This window comes from Protomyctophum bolini, assembly GCF_963924005.1.
Source record: "Protomyctophum bolini genome assembly, chromosome: 14".
NCBI lineage: Eukaryota > Metazoa > Chordata > Actinopteri > Myctophiformes > Myctophidae > Protomyctophum > Protomyctophum bolini.
In genome coordinates this window covers 44,312,525-44,318,756 of record NC_137875.1, presented here as the reverse complement: position 1 = coordinate 44,318,756, position 6,232 = coordinate 44,312,525, and the positions used below count along the sequence as shown (strand labels likewise).

Sequence of the window (6,232 nt, the reverse complement as noted above, 5' to 3'; positions counted from 1 at the left end):
GAGAGGAGGGGGGCGGGTAGTAGAATTGGCAGGCAGGGAGCAGAGGAGAGGGGGCGCGGTTTAGCGTTACATTACGTAGGCCTCCGCCGTCCAAGCCACGAGTCATATTTGCATAATTATTCACAAAAGTCCAGACAGCGGAGAATACACTGAATGTTCAAATTTGGGTTTTTTTTGGTGAAATTGATGTCAAGAAAAGCCAAAGAACACAAAATATCTACAAAAATGTGTTTTAAATGTCACAATCCCTTTAACAGTTTGCAGAATTACAGTACATTTCAAGCACAAACTCAATACAAAGACTGCAACTGTGAGTGGACGACCCAGTTAAGCATTACACTTGTTTACAAGAGGGTCCACCTTTACAGACATTAATAAATCATATATATGACATAGGGATAGGGCTAATATCTATCTATCTCCGACTCCTATGTCCACACACACGCCTATAAAATATACCTACCCCCCCCCCCCCCACACACACACACACACAGACTACCTACCTAGTACCTACACTTCCCCCAACCACACACACCTACCCCCCCCACGCAGACACACGCTTATCTTATTCATTTGCTTACTTTTAATTACTTACTTTTATCAAGGTAGGTTTCTACACCACCCTGTAACAAGTGTGGATAGCTTGCTGGGCTGTCTTCCCAGCCGTCATGGAGGGTATCAGGATCGGGGAGGCAAATTATGCCCCAATCCAAAAGAAGTTTAGCCCGTCTCTGGTTCTCAATTTCTGCTGAATATTCTTGTGGTGAAAGCTTAGGTTGCCGATTTAAAAAAGATGCGGCACGACAACGGGCTAATAAATCTTGTTTCAGAGCATTCGAGACAACAATGTCACGATCTGACAAATATTGTTTTAACTGGGGAACAGTTAAATTACTAAAGCTATCCTGAACGTCTGAACTATCCATCTTTCAATACGGTCACGGTGAAAGCAGAGTGAAAGAGGAGGCGCGCCGCGCGCGCTGGTGCCTTTTTCACCCAGGCTGCTTTGCGCATTCCCAAAATGCAACGTACCGGTAGTAGTCAGGTGTATGTTTTTTTCTCCAAAATGTTTTAACTTTCATAATGTGAACAATAATTTGTCTAGACATAAAATATCATTTTAAACACATTACCATTCAAAAACAGATGTTAGTATCTTAGGGAATTTCACTAATGTAATATAGAACTTAGCATCCAATAGCAGTTTGATAATAATTCAGTGTTCCATTTGAGGAGACAAGCATATTAGACAGGGTGATACATAATATGCATAATATCCAGCCCCCACATCTTCACTGGGTTTCACACATTTGTTTCACACGTGGAAAAGGTCACTTCATATAGGTAAGCTATAGAATAATTAAATGACCAATTAGACACTACTTTTCGGACAAAACAATTACTTTAATGACAATGGAACACCATCCTTATAATATGCACTACTTTGACAGAATTACATGTGAATAGTACAGCTCACATCCACACAACAATTAAATACATAGGCTCTTTCAATCTGTTTGTTTGCAATACACCAGGGCTCAGGTTCACAACACATATGTTATATATATATATTGTGGCGTCTCTGTCGAGGACCGCACACCACGGGTTGGTAACCCCGGGGAGAGAGAGAGAGAGAGAGAGAGAGGGAGGGAAGGCCTGAGACGCGCCGTGCTGGGTGTGGTCCAGGACGCACGGTACATCCCACGGCATCTCTTCAATTACCATTATCAGACGAGCTGACACCTGCGTGCTGACACAGACAACATAAAAGCCCTCTCTCTCTCTCAGTCTAGTCGAGACTCTCCCGGGGGGACAGACTGACCTGGTGCTCGGTAAGACCAACCCATATTCCCGCTCTCTCCATATGATATTATATAATATAATATAATATAATATAATATAATTATATTATATTGATCGACCCATAGTAATTGTGTTGTGATTCTCTTGTCTAACAGGACTATCCAGGCACCGACTAGACCTGCCGTTGGGCTCGGAGGCTATGGCAATTCACTCCCCCTATCCCCTATATAAGAGACTATTTGACTGGAGGACACGGCCCGCTATAGAGCACCGTTATTTGGACCCAGGGACGGAGAAGTCCCAGAACCTGAGTTAAAAACCTTATTCACCTTTTCTAGGGCTGAGTCCTCCTCCCGCCCTCTCCCTACAAGCTGTAGGCTGAAAAGACTGTAATATAATTTTGAGTGAATAAAACTGCGCCTAAAAAAGGCTTGTTGCAACGCTGTCTCCTGTGTTCCTTGATGTGATTATCAGAGCCCCCACAATATATATATATATATATATATATATATGTGCGCCAGGGTTTTAACTTTGTTTCTTTACAAATACATGCATGTTGGCAAAGCTAAAATAGTTGTATTTTGTTGTTGCAGTGACGGCCGATGTCCTTCTTCTTTTCTGTTGTCTTCTGAGATAGATGCTTAGATTAACCACCTGAAACAACATAGAATTACAGAACTGAAATTAAACTGTGTACATTAAAGTAACATTGATTTCAATAGCCTACAGCTTTAGATAGCCCTAGAATGTCTTGTTGTTTCATACAGTATACAGTATTTCACATACATGAAAATTTACGAAGTATAATTAAATGATCACAGGCATTCTTAGCCCTAGAATGGCTCTTGTTGTTTCATACAGTATACAGTATTTCACATACATGATACATGGAAATTTACAAAGTATAATTAAATGATCACAGGCTAGGTCTAGTCTATATATTGCCTGTCAATCCCACATGTTGGATTACATTATTATATGCTTATATACTACATGAACTTCTTAAATGTTGACCATAGCAAAAATGACAACAATAGGAATAATACGATACATGCAAAATAAATACAATATTTACATAACGGACTTCATTATTATTAGCACCCAGACAGAGTAAGGCTGTAAGGCTTAATATAACGGCATTATTTCTAGCGACCATTCTACAGATATATGAATTTCCACTTACTTGGCTTTATATCGCCGATTATTGTTGCACATGTAAACAGCACATCGGTGTGGTCCACCTATTTTTATGTTTATCAAAAAATAGTTTAATATTAGAAAATCACGGAGACAGTCAGAATCGCAATAGTAAACAAAGCGGGCTAGACACTTCCTGGTCCCTTTTCGACCCAGAATGCTCCGCGCCTACCCACAATCCACCGCGTTCTTTGCAAGATGGCGGTATCCGCGAAACGGCCTATGACCATCTGTGAGCCCGAGGTAAGGAGTTTTGTTGTTCTCAAGTTGACGTAAACATAGACCCAACGCAATTTCCACCACTGATATCATGTTTTATATCTTCCCCAAGCCTCAAATTTCACATAAGGTTGGACTCACTTTCATTCAGTGGTTGTGAAACATGTTCATGTCAAGGACCTGAACCCCCACATTGATCAACATTTGTCTAAAGTAGCATATCAAATAGCTCACATCACAATGCTTTCACGGATCTGTCATTGTAGTGGATCAATATCAATAGTAGACTATGACCATATTGCTGTGGTTAGTATTTATTCTTGATTGTATAGCCTAGTTAGTGATGGCTATACAATCAAATGCATTTAGTTAAATTAATGATAATAAATAAATAATACATGAGGCCCCATTGACTGAACACGAGTTGTCCAACATCAGCATGGAAGAGTTTGGCCCCACTGTACTGGACAGCTCCAGCACCTCCTCCACGTTCCCTCCCTGGTCCATCTACTTCCTCGTCTCTCCCTGTTCCTTCTACTTCCTGGGCTGCGTCCGAAATCATTCCCTATGCCCCATATAGTGCACTACTTTGGGGTTCCGCCATTTTGTTATAGTGTCCGAATATGTAGTGAGCATTTTTGCACCCTACAGTAGTGGACTGAAGTATCCCACAATGCACCGGGAATTGTAGGGAGCTCCCGATGGTCACTCAAAAAACGCAGCGAAGCAAATCTACCCCACAATGCATTGCGCAGGCACGCTTTGAGCGTATGCTCATGCGCACTACATCCACAATACATGTGCCAGAAGCATAAACAACAACACAAGCAGCAGCGATGGAGCCCTGTTCACCACCCGTCGCAGCAGTAGAAGTTCAACCAGCGGCAGCGAGGGAAAACAACGCATACAAATGTAAGTATTTTTCCGTTTGTTTACGCCATGTAACAAACGTGTTACTGTTTGGTTTAGTCTAGATGGGCTAAATTACATATCAATTGTCTCTTCAGGGCTTGATGAAGATGTTCGACGGTTTATTTCGTCACGAGCGGAGAACGAAAGTCTGTTCACGGGGATGAGGAATGCTGCGAAAACGGGATGGGAGTGAGTTCACCGAGTTAATTCTTGTGAAGGAATATTATGTGTATTCTTAACGGCAATACAAGTGATATTACACTTATATGTGTTGGCTAAAAGGTTAGTAATAATAACAATAATATGTTTTTGTCTTATGTCTGTCTAATTACATTTTGTAGAGCTGTGTTGAGAGACATTGGACTGACAGGAGTTGTGTCTGCTTCCCAAGCAGCAAAAAAATGGGAGAACTTAAAGAAGACATACAAGGTTTGGATTAATTGTATTTAATCAGATATGGGAAAAGTACTATACTTATGTAGGCCTACAAGTTACAGAGGGTACAGGCTCTGAAATGTACTTAAAGAGTAAGTATTAATGTTTCTGTGCAAAGCTAACTCTAATGCATCAGTGGTTCTCAGCCTTGTAGGCCTACCACCTCAGAAACCATTTGGCTCTCCAAGTTATTATTATTATTATGATTGATATTAAAATACAGTAGCATCCTATTCAGCAAGTACAGATACCTGATAAAACCACTTGAAGTAACAAAGTTCTTGTACTTTGTTACTTCCCATCTCTGTATATAACTACATGACCATAAATGTAAGCATGGATGACATGTCAGTTTGTATTTTATTGCTGTGTTCTGCATTTGAAATGAACATTACATTAATTGTGCCCAACAAATACATTGCAATGTGTGCAGGAACTCAAGAAACCACCTTCGGGAAGTGGCACTGAATCGGGGGAGAAGACCGCATCAAACTGGAAGTGGTTTGACGAAATGGATTTGGCCATAGGTAGCAAGCCATCAATAACGCCACCTATGCTCATTGCCACTTCATGGACAGAGAACCCTCCCAGATCTGATTCTGTCACATTATCTCAAGCCTCCTCCTCCGATTCAGTGCCACCAGAGAGTTCAGATCCAGTCCCAGCAAAGAAGCGGCGTGATGGGGTCCTCGAGTTGCTGGAGAGAGCAGAGGAGAGAGAAGAGGCAAGAGCAAAGAGAGAAGAGACAAGGGAGGATAGAATGTTGTCTCTCCTCGAGAAAATTGTGGAAAAAATGTAGTGTTAAAAAGCCCATTAAGACCTGAGGCCGGTTCTAACAAGAACATTTTCTAAAACCTTTTTCCATATCAGTGGTGCTCAAACATTTTCTGCTATTTCTGTTTTTTTTGGTGGGACTGGATCTGGATTTATTCTGGGTGCCTGCCATGCAATGGCAGAAACACAGGTTGAAATCCGAAAGCAATACTTAATCGTAATAATAACTAGAAACAAAATTTCAAGAAATTTTACTGGGTGCCTGAAGCTCACCAAGTCTGTGCAGCATTTGAGCCACGGACCACCATTTGATGACATTTAGCCTCTCAGAAGGGTCCATTTGGTTACATGTGAGCCAGGTCTCCCCATTGACTTTCAATGGGGTATTTTGTCTAAGTTTATTGCGCATGATGTTGCCAACAACATTATAATGCTAACATGCTAATACTAACATGCTAACATGCTAATGCTAACATGCTAATGCTAAGATGTCTGAGCTGTAAGGGTCCATTTGGTTTCGTTCAGGGGGGCGGCCCGGTTTCCGGCGAGCCGCCCTGCTTCTGAAACGGTCGAGAAATGACAGAGTTACGCGTTTCCCCGATTTTCTCCATTGTGTGTGTGTGCGTGCACATGTGTGCATGTGCGTGCATGTGCGTTCGTGTCTGCGCGTGTGTGAGAGGTGGTCAACTTGGTCTAAGTGCATGGAGCAAGTTTCAAGACTGTAGCATGTTGCAAACAAAAGTTATAGCTGTGTAAAGGCCAGCCAATAGGAATACAGAGGGGCGGGGCTTAAGCAATTAAGCCATTACAGCTTGTTCCTCTTGATGGTCTACGTCCATGTACCAAAGTTTGAGGCTGTAGCATGTTGTAAACAATAGTTAGAGCTGTGTAA

At 41.7% G+C, this 6,232-nt stretch overlaps 1 long non-coding RNA gene across 1 annotated transcript; it reads left to right on the top strand.

Annotated features, from left to right (window-relative positions):
* The first annotated feature begins 4,060 nt into the window (after nt 1-4,060).
* On the top strand, nt 4,061-5,456 carry LOC308328144. Its single transcript, XR_013965264.1, has 3 exons — nt 4,061-4,131; nt 4,473-4,560; nt 5,000-5,456. It is a non-coding gene; the product is annotated as an uncharacterized lncRNA (long non-coding RNA).
* Nucleotides 5,457-6,232: the final 776 nt, after the last annotated feature.